Source organism: Lutra lutra, chromosome 9, assembly GCF_902655055.1.
Source record: "Lutra lutra chromosome 9, mLutLut1.2, whole genome shotgun sequence".
NCBI classification, from domain to species: domain Eukaryota; kingdom Metazoa; phylum Chordata; class Mammalia; order Carnivora; family Mustelidae; genus Lutra; species Lutra lutra.
Window position 1 is genome coordinate 4,575,372 of NC_062286.1, and position 13,372 is coordinate 4,588,743.

At 52.6% G+C, this 13,372-nt stretch overlaps 1 protein-coding gene across 3 annotated transcripts in view; it reads left to right on the forward strand.

Annotated features, from left to right (window-relative positions):
* RNF144A (ring finger protein 144A) overlaps nt 1–13,372 on the forward strand; it is a 105,010-nt gene that overhangs the window by 59,720 nt on the left and 31,918 nt on the right. The window lies entirely within an intron of this gene.

Sequence of the window (13,372 nt, forward strand, 5' to 3'; positions counted from 1 at the left end):
TTTATGATCTTTAAAAGTGTAAAAATAATGTATTCTGAGTTTGAAGGCCATTGGAGGAGAGGGCCTGGCCCTTGGTCCACAAACCCAGCTCAATAAAGGCTCTGGGGAGCTCTGCCTGGCCCAGCCACTTCCAGAATACCTTCTGCCTCATGGGGGAGGAGGAGGTCGGCTCAGGGGGGTCTCACTGATGTTCCCACAGCTAGTGGGCAGGTGCTGGAGAAACTCAGACCACCCAGACCAGCTCCTTCCCTGGCTTCTGTCCTATCTGCTGGGTCAGAGCCCGGGACCCCTGACTGCCCTTGCTCACACCCACACCCGACTATCAGCCGTCCCAGCAGCTTTTCCTTCAGAGTGTCCAGGATGTGAGCACTTGTCATCGGCCCTATTTGTCACCATGTCCTGCCCAACAGGTCCCGACCTCTGACTTGGGTTGCTGTGGCCACTCCCCATGGAGTGTAAGCTCCCAGAGGGCGGGACCTTCTGTCCATCTGCTCAGGGCTGAGCTTCCTGGTGACTGGAGCCGTGCTGGAGCCTGGCACTCTGGGGTCCCCTTCGGTTAGTGATGGGATGGGTGGGGGTCCCCACCCTCTGTGGCAGCCTGTGTGAGCTGAGCAACGTTTTCTCCACCCCAGCAACATCGATCTGCATTTCAGAAATTCCAGTGTGTGTGTGTGTACACGTGCTAAAAAATGAAATCCAACCAAGTAAACTTGAAGACCTTGCTGGCTTCACTGAGCAGTCCCTGAGCCGGGCAGCGTCCCATCCAACAAGATGCAGCAGTTCTGGCGGGCGCCGTAGGAGAGGGTGTTTGCGGGAGGGACGGTGGGCGAGAAGCCAGCAGCAGCGGGAGAAAGAAGGGCTTGTTTCAGGCCGGGACGTCTTCTTTTCAGGGAATAAAGAAGAGCAGGGCTGTTCTGCCTTGTTTTTTAAGATTTTATTTATTTATTTGACAGAGAGAGAGCACAAGCAGGGGGAGCGACGGGGAGAGGGAGAAGCAGATTCCCTGCTGAGCAAGGAGCCCGACATGGGACTTGATCCTAGGACCTGAGATCACGGACCTGAGCCAAAGGCAGAGGCTTAGCCAATGGAGCCACCCAGCTGCCCCGACAGCAGGTTTTTACCCTACAGATCAGGACCTTTCAGAAGGGTTTTAACAGCTCACGTTCCTAGGAGAGGCTGCTGGGGACCCGTGACTCCGTTTGGGGCTTCTTTCTTTCCGTGAACAGCACGTGCCGTGCCCAGGTGTGCACTCTGTGTGTGGCTGACCTCTGGAGCGTTCTTGGTCCGGGCCTGCCCGTGCACCACAGGACCTCGGGCCGGACCGTTTAGGCCGCTTGCTTATTTGAGACACACGAGTGCGTCCCGGTGTCTTCCTGCCGGTTCGGCGCCTGCCTCCCTGCCCCAAGCCCCTCGCCTCCTCTGGCTGCCAGGAGTGCCAGTGCCGGCCTTGTCCTGTGTTTCCAGTGTCCCCGGCCCCCCATCACCCTCCCCATCCAGCTCCTGGACAGAAGGAAGGCAAAGACACACTCCAGACGTAACCGGACTTGGAATATCGGTACAGTAGAACGTCTCTGAAAGGTGCAGATTTTACTGTTTTCTGGCTGGAGTAGATCAAATAGGTGAAAACCGCAGCATCATGAGAGGGGATTCCTCTCACCTTCCCTGAAGGTTCTTTGAACAGGTTCCTTGTCATTTTCTGCCTTTCATTTGATCCCTTTTCCTTCAGGCTGAGACCTCCCGGGGAAGGTGCTTCAGCCAGGGAGGGAAGGTTCTCGTTATCTAACGGTGCTCAGCGTGGTGCATCTGGCTCTCGCGATCCCGTGTCTAGTGCTTCGGAATCGTGGGAACCTACCAACGCTGGCTAACTCACTGACGCCAGTGAAAGGGTCGGGGTGTGCCGGTGCGGGAGAGGGAGGGGGAGGGCCTCCCGAGGTGGACTTGTTGGTAGGACGGGAGGGTGCCGAGTGTTTACAGGGTCTGATGGACAGAACAGGACTCAGGGGCGCAGGCACAGCGTGGGCTCAGAGACAGACCCGTAGTAGCAGGGCTGCGTCCAGGAGCTGCTGTCATCCTTGAGACCAGTTGCCCACCTCTGGGAAGACCTTTGCTGCTGGGGCGGCAGCACAGGGGGGAGGCCTCTCATGGGACCCGAACTACCTTGCTCCGCTGTGTCGGAGCAGCAGGGGCTCGTGGACCTCAGGAACCGTGGGGGCCAGCTCTCGAGGCCAAAGTGGGGGCGAGGCCATGGGGCCATGGAGGGCTGGTGACAGGCCGTGAGGGTCGCATGGTCAGTGAGCAACAGCTGGTTTCTTGACTCTTCCCAGAGGCCTGCTCCCACCCCATTGCCTGCTCCTTATTCCATTATGTCTTTTTTTTTTTTTAAGATTTTATTTATTTATTTTGACAGAGAGAGATCACAAGCAGGCAGAGAGGCAGGGAGAGAGAGGGGAGGAAGCAGGCTCCCCGCAGAGCAGAGAGCCCGATGCGGGGCTCGATCCCAGGACCCTGAGATCATGACCTGAGCCGAAGGCAGCGGCTTAACCACTGAGCCACCCAGGCGCCCCTTCCATTATGTCTTAATGCATGAACTCAAAGGATTGGCCAAGCCCCAAGTACAGGAATTTCCCAGGCTTATCGTCCTAGCAACAAGGCTTCTGCCGCTGCCTCAAAAGAAGCAACACTGTGTCGGACCTGCCACCCCCGTGAGCTGGCCAGACACGTGCTCCCAACCAGCGGCGACTTACAGGGGCAGGGAGACAGCCAGGGATGGCGCGGACCAGCCTCCCACTGCCCACACACTGTCCTTTGTCTGCCCGAGGGCGGTTAGGATCGCTTAGGGTCAGAGTGTGGTTAGGATCAGTTCAGGCTTCATCATGGACATCTGTATATTCTGCAGCTCATCTCTCTGTATCCACATCTGGAAAAATCAGATGGGACATAATGACGGTATCACTGGCGGGGTTTGGCAAGAATGCATTAGGGAGTTCATCCTCGGGTAGAAGGAAGGGGGTTGGGGCGGTGGGGGGTTGTGTGCCTTCTTAGCAAATCCCTAAATGGCTCAGAGTAAGGAAATCCTCTATGAGAGGACAGACAGTCAGGGATGCCTGGGTGGCTCAGTTGGTGAGGCGTCTGCCTTCAGCTCAATCATGATCCTGGGGTCCTGGAATCGAGCCCCGCATCAGGATCTCTGCTCAGCAAGGAGCCTGCTTCTCTCTCTCCCTCTGGCACTCCCCTTGCTTGTGCTTTCTCTCTTTCTGTTAAATAAGTAAAAAAAAATAGAAATTTTACAAAAGAGGACAAATAATCCAGAGACCTCCTCCAGCCTAAGCAATGGTGTTCTGTGTTTGACTTTTAAAGTGTCCCTTGCTGGTAGCCACAGTGTAACATTTGCAAATTGGAGCTGAAACAGTAGGTCCTTCATGTCTCCTCTGCATTTCGTTCCTGGATGGAGGTCAGGGCACAGGCTTGTCTGGGCCGTCCGTGGGAAGCTGGCTGGGCCATGGAAGCTACCAGCTCATTTGCAGCTTGCCTGCAAAGTATTTTATCCCCCTGAGCAGTGAGAGTGAGTACCCTGCCGCGAATGCCGACCGTGTCCCAAGCCAAGCTGCCCACCGGAGTCACACCTTCTGGAAGCAGGTCTGTAGGTCTGCAGATCCGCCCAGCCAGGGAGCAAGAGTCTCAAGGTCCCAGCCCCCAAAGTCACTGGAAATATGTCTGGAGGGTTTTCCACAGGAATCTGTCATGTCTTTGTGGGCTTCCCAGGGGCCTCACTACAGAAGGCATCAGAGCAGCAGCCTCTGCTCAAATCCTGCATTTTGTTCCGCGTGCTATGACGGGACAGATGTGGGGTGGCATTTTCGGAGCAGGAAATGTCTCCCATGACATGGGTCCTCAGTGTCCAGCTGTGGCTGCTCCAAACGGCGGAGCCCTCTCCTTCCTCACCAAGCCCACCCAAGGTGCACGTAGCAAGTCCATGGCAGCCTCTCGTGTGGATCCGTTAAGAACGGGGGCTGTGCACGGCGGCAACAGGGACAGGTGGCGGCCCTCTCTGCTCCGTGGCTCCTCCTCTGTGCCCTTCCCTGCTCCCCTGCAGACTCTGAGGGCGTGAAGCCTGCTTTGGGTAAAGAACGGAGAGCAGCTCCCTGTCCCCCGCCCCCTGAACACTGCTGATCTGTGGTCGCCTGAGTGCGTGCGGTCGGGTCCGCTCGGACGCGGACCCTTGCCCCGTCACTCGGCTGCCCAGAAGGGTGAAAACCACACAGTCTGATGGTTAAAAATAAGCAACAAACCCTCCAACTAGACTTCGCACAGTATTTCTCAGGTGACATTTATGAAAATAAATGTATTTCTCAGGTTTTCAGGGTCACCCTTGATAAGGCCATTTAGGAAAACAATGGCTTGAAAATGTTACTCTTTCCAGTGGAATCTGCATTTCAGTAGGTTTATTTGGGTTTAAGTGGAAAAGTTAAGTCGGTGTTTGTTTTTTTTTGTTGTTGTTTTGTGTTTTTTTTTTTTTTTTTGCTAATAAGCATTTTATTTTCGTGCATTTCAGATTTAGATGTACAGACTTAGATTAGATTCAGTTAGCAGATTTGGATTTCAGTTTAGGAAAATGACGCAGATGGGAAGGACTGGGAGCTCGCCCGCACCCGCTCCCCTGACTAGTGACGTCCGCAGGGGCTGCTGCACTTGTCACAGCTTGTGACCTGGCCTGGAACGTGAGCAATTGAAGTCCACACCTCATTCCCACACCCATACTTTTCACCCAGTGTCCTTCCTCCATCCCAAAGCCCGTGCCATCCAGGACGCTCAGGGCATTCCTTTCTCCTGCCTCCTCCGGCTTCCCGCGCCTCTGGCAGTTTCTCTGCCTTTCCTTGCTTCGGAAGACCCTGAAGGTTGTGGGGGTTTGTCTGATGCTGGCTTGTGGGTTTGGGGAAGAAGACCACAGAGACACAGGTGCTGTGTCTGTCTCGTACACTCAAGGGTTCATGCGGTCGCTGTGACTCACCACAGCTAAGGCTGCCTGGGTCGCCTGGCTCGGGTGCGTGGCCGCTTTCTCCACCGCATGGTGACTCCCCACTCCACGTCCACCGTGTCCTCTCCGGAGGAAGTCACCCTGTACAGCCACACTTGGAGTTGGAGTTAGGCTCCTGCTCCTGGTGGGGAAGCCACCAAAACTTCTTGGGTTATTTTCTGCATGAGAGAAGTATCTTTTCTCTCTCATTTATTTATTCATTCATTCATTCAACCACGTATTTATGTCAGTGTGAGCTTATGGACATTTACTTTCTATTTTGTATTGTAATCCATACACTTTGTGTCAGGCCCTGGGGGCCGGTGTGTTTGGCTCCTGTGTTGCTGTGACATACCCCAGCACTGTGGCCGGCTGTCCCGCTTGAGGACGTCTTGCTTTGTGGCATTACAGGACGTTCCAGAATCAGCGGGAACATTTCCCGCGCAGGTCCTTCAATCTGCCTTCGTACCCTCATTGGTTTGGTTGGAGTGTGCCCTTAGGAGCCCAGATCTGGGCACGTGGTGTGCTTGTTGCAGGCGGGGATGTCCTTGCCTGTATGTGTGACCTGCGTCTGGGCCCCATCAGCCAGCAGAGCGCAGGGACAGCTGTGTGCCCGGGAGCCCGTGCGCGCACGTGTCCGTAAGTGGTCCTGTTGGCAGCCCTCTGCACCGGCATGAGGCGTGTTGCGAGTTCCTGCTTTTGACTCCCGCTCTGATCCGGGACCACGTGGGTCATGGGGGCCACCTCCCCTGGCTCGTCTGGGACCTTCCACTCCCAACAGTGAGAAACCTGGCTCCTGCCCGCCGCTGTCCGCCGGTTTATTTCTTGATTCCAGTGAACTCGGATGGTCGTCTCAGCACCGCTGACCCACCCTCCCGGGGAGACGGCTATATCGGCTGGGGCTCGGGGCCTGTAGACGGTTGCGTGTGCCTGCATTCTTCCAGATTCTACTCTTGCCCACACTTACTCGGCTCAGCACTGGCCCCGCCCCTGCAGTGAGGTCGTTTTGTGTGTTTGTGGTAGAGTTAGATTCTCACTTCCCTGTCTCAGGATGCCCTGGCTTCCTAAAGTTTTTTGTTTTTTGTTTTTAAATGCGCATGCATCCAGGCTCATTCTCTGTGCTGTGACGTTTCAGTTTTTATGGGTTTTGGTAAACGCACAGTGACATGAATATATCACTGCGGCTTTATGCGGCATATCCCCCCCCGCCCTAAAACACCCCCTGCTCCCACCTATTCAGCCATCCTCCTTCTCCTCCCTGTCCCCTGTGAATGCTGATCTGTTTGCTGATCTGCAGTTTGCCAATTCCAGTATGTCGTTTAATTAGAACCATACAGGATGTAGCCTTAAAAAAAAAAGAAGAAGAAGAAGAAGAAGAAGAGCTTTTTCCTCAGAATTTCAAGCTCATAGCAAGATTGATGGCAAAATACAGAGTTCCCACACGTGCACAACGTCCTTCACCTTCACTGTTGACATCCCGCCCCAGGAAGGGCATCTGTTCCAAGGATGAACATGTATGGACACATGAGAATCACCCGAAGACTGTTATGTACCCTGTCAGCTCAGGTTGCCATCAAAAAACACCGCAGACTGAGGGAGGGGGCGGAGTGCTTAAACAGCAGGACTCTCTTTCCCACAGTTCGGAGTTGGAAGTCTGAGATCAGGTGCCCACGTGGGCAGGTTCTGGAGAGAGCCCCTGTCTGGCTCACAGATGGCCGCCTTTTCCCTGTGTCCTCACAGGCCGATGAGAGACAGTGCAGGAGAGAGAGACCCAGACGGTCCTCCCTGTAAGCCCTGCCCTGTATGACCTCATGCAACCTTAAGGACCTCCTAAAGATGGAGAGTCACATGGAGGGTTAGGGCTACAACTTTGGAATTTGGAGAGGAGGACACAGTTCTGTCCATAACACGGACAGTAGGGCTCACACCTGCTGTTGCATCTCATGTGGGTTTCCATAAAGGTACGAAGACACGTATTCACCATTGCAGTATCATTCTGAATAGTTTCACTGTCCTAAAACATCCTCTGTAGCTCGGCTCTCTATCTTCCCCCCACACACGATCACGGGTCTCCCTAATTCCACATGTTGCCGAATGTCCTGTAGTCTGAATCACACCGTACGCAGACTCTTCAGATCAGTTTCTTTCCCTCAGGAATATGCATTTACGTATCCCCTGTGTCTTTTCATGGCTTCCTGACTCATTTCTGTTTAGCTCTGAATAACAGTTTATTGTCTGGGCATCCCACCAGCTAAAGAAACTGGTGTATTTCATTCACTCACTGAAGGATGTCTTCTTGGGTGCTTCCAAGTTTTGGCATTTGTGCATGAAACTTCTCTATACATGCATGTGCAGGTTTTCCTGGGACTGCAGTTTTCGGGTCATTTGTGTAAATTCCTGGCAGCCCAGTTGGCTGGAAATCGTGAATGTGTGCCCTCGAGCTGTGGTCCTCTCCTCCGGAGGGGGTAACATCCGCGTGTCTTCCTGAAGGATCAGGAAACCGTGCGCTTGGATAAGTCGGCGTCTCTACAGTTAACTTTCTACTCAGCTACCATTCTCGTGTTTCTGCTACCATGACGGCCCCAAATTAGGAGGCCGCAGCTTTCCACCACCATCGCCAAAATGAATAAGGCCCGGGAAGCTCAGAGGCAGAACTGAAATTCCTTTCTCTTGTATCTTTGCAGACCGAGGAGGCCCTGTTCTCCTGTCTCCCAGAAGGAGATCAAAACGAGCTTGAGCAGGGTCGTTCCATGCCTGGGCCTTCGTGTCTTGCACACACTGCTCGTGTGCTGGTTGGTGGCTGTGTGTTACCTCACCCTGGGTAACCCAGGTTACCCGATCTCCGTGCCTTGACTGCCTCATTTGTAAAATTGGAATGACGGCAACTTTTAAAATCTCAAAGTTAGGGGCGCCTGGGTGGCTCAGTGGGTTAAGCCGCTGCCTTCGGCTCAGGTCATGATCTCAGAGTCCTGGGATCGAGTCCCGCAGCGGGCTCTCTGCTCAGCAGGGAGCCTGCTTCCTCCTGTCTCTCTGCCTGCCTCTCTGCCTGCTTGTGATCTCTCTCTGTCAAATAAATAAATAAAATCTTAAAAAAAAAAAAAAATCTCAAAGTTATCGTGCAGATAAATGAAATGATGCATGGAAGTGATTAGCAAAATGTGTGGTGCCCATGAAGCACTCAAGATGTGTGCGTGTGTTTATATACACATCCATGTAGACATAACATACCTGTAACAGGAAGAGCTGCCTGTGACTGGCACTGGGGAGAGGAGAGAAGACAGCACGCAGCCTTGGATAATATATTCGCAAGTTGGTGAGATACGCTGACACACGCAGCAGACCTGGAGAGCCACGCTCACCCAGAGAGAGACAGACAATAGATGAAAGTCAGTATGCAGAGTCTAGCCCGGTGCCTGGCAGACGCGGGTGCTGTGCTGTGGTGTTTGAGGGATGATAACTTCCTGGAGCTTCAGCCCGTGTGGACCTGGGTGGGGGGTGCGGGAGGTGGAGTGGCACAGACCAGCTGCTCTCGGACCTCCCTGTGGATGAGAATCCCTGGGAGGCTCATGGGGACATAGATTGCTGGGTCTCTCCCTGCTCCCCCACCCCACCCCTGTCCCCACGAGTTTGTGATTTTGTAGGTCTGGGTCAGGGCCCAAGGAGTCGCATACTAGCAAGTTCTCTGGCAGTGCCAGGGCTGATGTTTTGGGGAGCAGGTGTTCAGAATCATTGACCGCAGGCAGCAGAGACTCCAGGAAAGGGGGGACAGCTGAGAGGGTTGAGAGAACTGAGGGAGACCTCATAACACCAGGGGCTGATGGTATGCATGGAGGGCTCAGAGGATGCAGACATGTGATGGGGCAGGGAAGGCATGTGGATGGGAGGAAATGGGTGAGACTCAGCCAGCTTAGGTGAGTTTGTTGGCGTCCTTAGGGGAGGGACAGGTGGTCAGTGAGTGGCCAACAGATACCCTGCCTTCCTTGGCCATCTTTGCAGGGGTGAAGATGGGAGGATAGGGACCCACAGACGAGCACAGACCAGAGCGCAGGGGTGGGATGGCTCCGGCCCATCCCCGGGGTGGGCTTGGGTTAACATGCAGCCTGCTTTCCCTTCCAGCCTTCGTCCTCCTCAGGCCACGCATCTTACACCACGTGCCACTCTGCGTGACCCAGCAGCGAGTAACAAGTCGCTTCCCTCAGAAACAGTTTGAATTCCTTAAATTGAGTAATACTCATAATTGACCAGATGTTCTTAAAATAGTTGGCTTCATGTGACTTGACCTTCCCATTAGGAAAACAAAGACTGTTTTTTTTCTTTTATTGTGCATTGTGATTTTCTTAGCAAATTCCTATTTCAGCTTTGCAGCTGTTCAGTGTTTGTAAAATCATATTCGGCCCATCCTGTGTGCAGGGGTGGCCCATGAAGGGCTTAAACAGTATCTTTTCTTTTTTTTTCGAAAATATGTTCCATTGTTATCTACATTTAAATCCTGATTTGGGGCACTCAGAGAGTCTCTGATCTCGAGAGGAAAGAATACGGACACGGTGCCAGGAATCGGAATTTGACCTGCTTCGAGAGTAGTTCTCAGGGAGGGAAGTGAGGGGCCATGGTTGACATGTGCCCAGGGCAGCGGGCAGCTGCACTGTCTCGAGGTCAAGTGGAAATCGTGGTTCAGGAAGAAAGGAAGTGAGGGGTCAAGGCCGCAGTTGTGCAAAGGGTCATGTCTTCAGAGATGCTGTAAACAGGAAACAGAGCCATACCCAGAGGCTGGGGAGAGCAAGGAACGTCTGGGAGCGAACAGCCAGGAGAGGACAGGTGGTCTAGTGTAGAGGCAGAGGCAGTTTCTGGGGCAGGCGAGTGCTCCCGTGATGCACAGTCTGCCCAGGATGTGCGGTTGGGGCTGTGAGGACTGTAGGAAGGCTTGTCCCTAGATGTCTGCTGTTCTGCCACATCCGGGAGTGTGGTCCGAATTTGGACCACACTGACAGCAGACCATAAAGCAGGAGGCTTCAAGGGTGCCTGGGGGGCTCAGTTGGTTAGGCGACTGACTCTTGGTTTCGGCTCAGGTGCTGATCTCAGATCGTGAGATTGAACCCTGGCTCAGGCTCTGTGCTCAGCATGGAGTCTGCTTGAGATCTCTCTCCTTCTCCTTCTGCCCCTCAGGTGTGTGCGCTCTCGCTCTCTCTCTCTCTTTCTCTCCCTTTCTAAAATAAATCTTTAAGGGGAAAAAAAGGCAGGACACTTTCATTTTGGTTTGCTTCTTCCAAAGATTTCCACCAGCACAGGGGACTTCCTGAAAGACTGAATTTATCCTACAGTTTCTCTGCTCAGCAGCTTGTCTCTCCCATTAGCCCACATGGGTTCGTGTCCAGGGTCTTGAACCTGACATACAATAGTGACTTCCACCTACCAGACAGGTAAAAAGACCCAGGAATCTTAAATATATTTCTTCTCACTCTTCACAACAAGCAAGGGAGGTTGTGGGGTTCAGTTTTAGGAAGTCAAAACACTAAAGTTCCTAGAAGTTATGAAGTTTCTCCAAAGTTAGTGACCAAGTGGCAGAACAAGTGTTTGAACCCAGGTCTGCTCCCTTCCAAAGGGGGGAGCTCTTTCCCCTGAAACTGCTGCTACAGTGCCCTCCGGAATCTGAGCCTGGGCCAGAGCTCTCAGCCACCTACTCTGTGCTCTCTGGGAGGGACAAGCCAGTCAGCAGCCTTTGGCCCAGGCCTGCCATGCCTCTTATACAGGTTTTGATCCCTTATAGGGCCAGCTAACATTCATAGTCAAAACCTAATCCTCACTCTGGAGAGTGAGTTTAAGCAATGTTACTTTAAAAAAAAATCCTTAGGGAGTCAAACAACAAAAGATACAGAGGAATATGAAGGAAAAACAAAACAAAACAAAAACCTTGGAGCCCAGGATCTAGAAAATGCTTGTGGACATCTAAAGTAATAATAACAATATTATAATAATAATTAATAATAATAATACTAGTATGGATAGATTCAAGGTATGGAGGAATGTTCTAAATTAAAATGAACTTAGGGGAGTGCAAATCTGGTTCCCTCTGCACCCCCAGATAGCTGAGTGACCTCAGATTGTGAGTACTGGCCCCATGGGTGGCTGGTCAAAGGACAACTTGCTTAAATTATGTCGAAGGCGCCAACCAATCCAAAAGTTATTTGAATTTGTGTCAAAGAGTTATTTTCTAACAACAAGAAGTTGTTAGATTAGATTAAGGTGTTCCTGGTTGTTAGCAGTCTTGGGAGGAGTCGGGATCCTCATGGGCACTGTCCCTTTCCTGCCCTGAATGCTGATCTCTGTCCTTTCTCCTCACATAGATTCCTGCCAGCCTTTAGTAGCTGCCCTCATCTGCTTAGCTCTTGAAGGTCAGGCTCTCCCCTGTTTATCTGTTAGTTCACACCACTGATGTCCCTGTGTTCTTTGTCACTGTGTCTTATCTCCTCAGACTGCATTCAAGATTGTGCCATAGCTTCTCCCCCATCTGGATGCCCAGCATAGAGTCCACAGAGCTGAGTCCTGCCTGAACACTGGCTTAGTGATACCTAGTGAGCTACAACTGACAGAACCTGAGAAACGGATATAAATACATTTTCAGGAGTTCTCATGACAGCTCCTTATCCCTAAAGATAACTTGTACAGATGATGGAAATGTCTGATACCTCCGAGTCTTTCTCACAGATCCATAAAAGGAAGGCTGAATGAGACCTCTTGGGAGGGGGAGTAGGGGTCTTCCCTGGTCTTTCCTGAGCACTTCCTGTATATGCCAGGTCCTCACAGCATCCCCAGGGGACGGGCTCATCAGCCCCATCACGCACATGAGTGCACCAAGGCCAGTGATGGGCACAGAGCTGCCCGTACTGTTTCTGGGTGTCCTCTTTGTCTCAGAGCAGAGAGCTCCTTTTCTTCTTACTGTGGGGCTGCCATTCTCTGTCCAGGGAAAGATGTTAGCGTATCTTCTCTTCCGTTTTGATAGCTGCTCTCTTTGACCTGTGTGAAATAGCACCTCCCTTCCAAACTCAAACTTCATCCTCCTCATGAAGCTATTTTAACAATTCTACCCAGACTTCCTTGCATCTTTACCACATACCTGGAGCGCTGATTTCTCACATCGACCACATCCTGCCTTATATTATCAGTTAGCTTTTTATGTGGCAGAGAGAGTTCCCGAATTGAATCTGAAGACCCGAAGGTGGGAAATTGTGTCTCCTACGTCTCTGAATCTTTCTAAGATGCTAGAATCATTTTGTGTCCCTTCCGGTCGTTGGTTGGTGTTTTGATTTGTTTTTTTCTTCCTGTGTTATATCTTTGTTGTAATGTACACCTGCCTTTGCTGTAAGTGGAAAACTGGACAAGACAAATCCCGATGCCATGGCCTTGCCAACTAGCAGGGAAGGCAGGTGTCTCTTGCTATCTTTTGCTCTTTGTCCCCCAGTTCAAAAGCAGGACAGAGAAGGGCACCCGTTGTCTAAGTCCGTTTGGATCCTGAGAGCTGGGGGTCTCTCTCAGCATTCATATGGCCCTGGACCGTGTCTGAGATTTTAGCAAACCTGACTCCGTTCTGAGTTTGAGGCGCAAGGAACATGCGTACTGATTGCAGGAGCACACTGGCCCTCACTGGCTTCAGTCAGGCTCCAGGAGTTCAGGGTGAGAATGCGCCTGCCTAGAGGCAAGGATGTGTCCGTTCACTCAACCAGCAGGTGCAGAGAGGCCACTGTGGATCGGGTGCAGAGCTACCAACCGGAGACCACACCTGCCCTGCCTTCCCCAAGCAGCAAGTGGTGGAAATCAGTGTGATAAATATGAACGGAAACATCCATGCTGTCAGGAGGCAGGCTGTGGGCAGGTTAGGGAGGGTTTGGGGAGGATGGGGAAGGGAAGGGGGCTTTTATTCATGTGTAGGGAGAGTCTGCTAGACACCAGGCACTGTGAGGTGTACCTGGCCCACGCACGTGAGCAAGTCTGCTCTAAGGCCCTTGCCCGCCTCAAGCTCACATGTTAGGAAACCTGCGTGTGTATAAGGAGGCGGCGGTGTCGAGCTGACTCTCGAGGGTGAGATGACACCTGGCAGCATGGCTGGAAGCCCGTGAGGGAAGGTGCCTTCCGCTAGGAGGGCCCTGAGCGTGAGGAGGGGGCTTCACCCACTGCTCCCCCGGGATGGTTCAACACAGAGACTGGAGAGCAGCTTCATCGTACCAGACTGTTTCAGCAGAAGCTTCCTTTCCACGCTTGCGAAGGTCTTGGTCTCCTGGGCCAGGTGCTTGGTCGGTGGGAGAGGACTTACTCAATGCCCAGAGGAAGGAGGGATGGATGGAGGGATGGAGGGATGGGATGGGT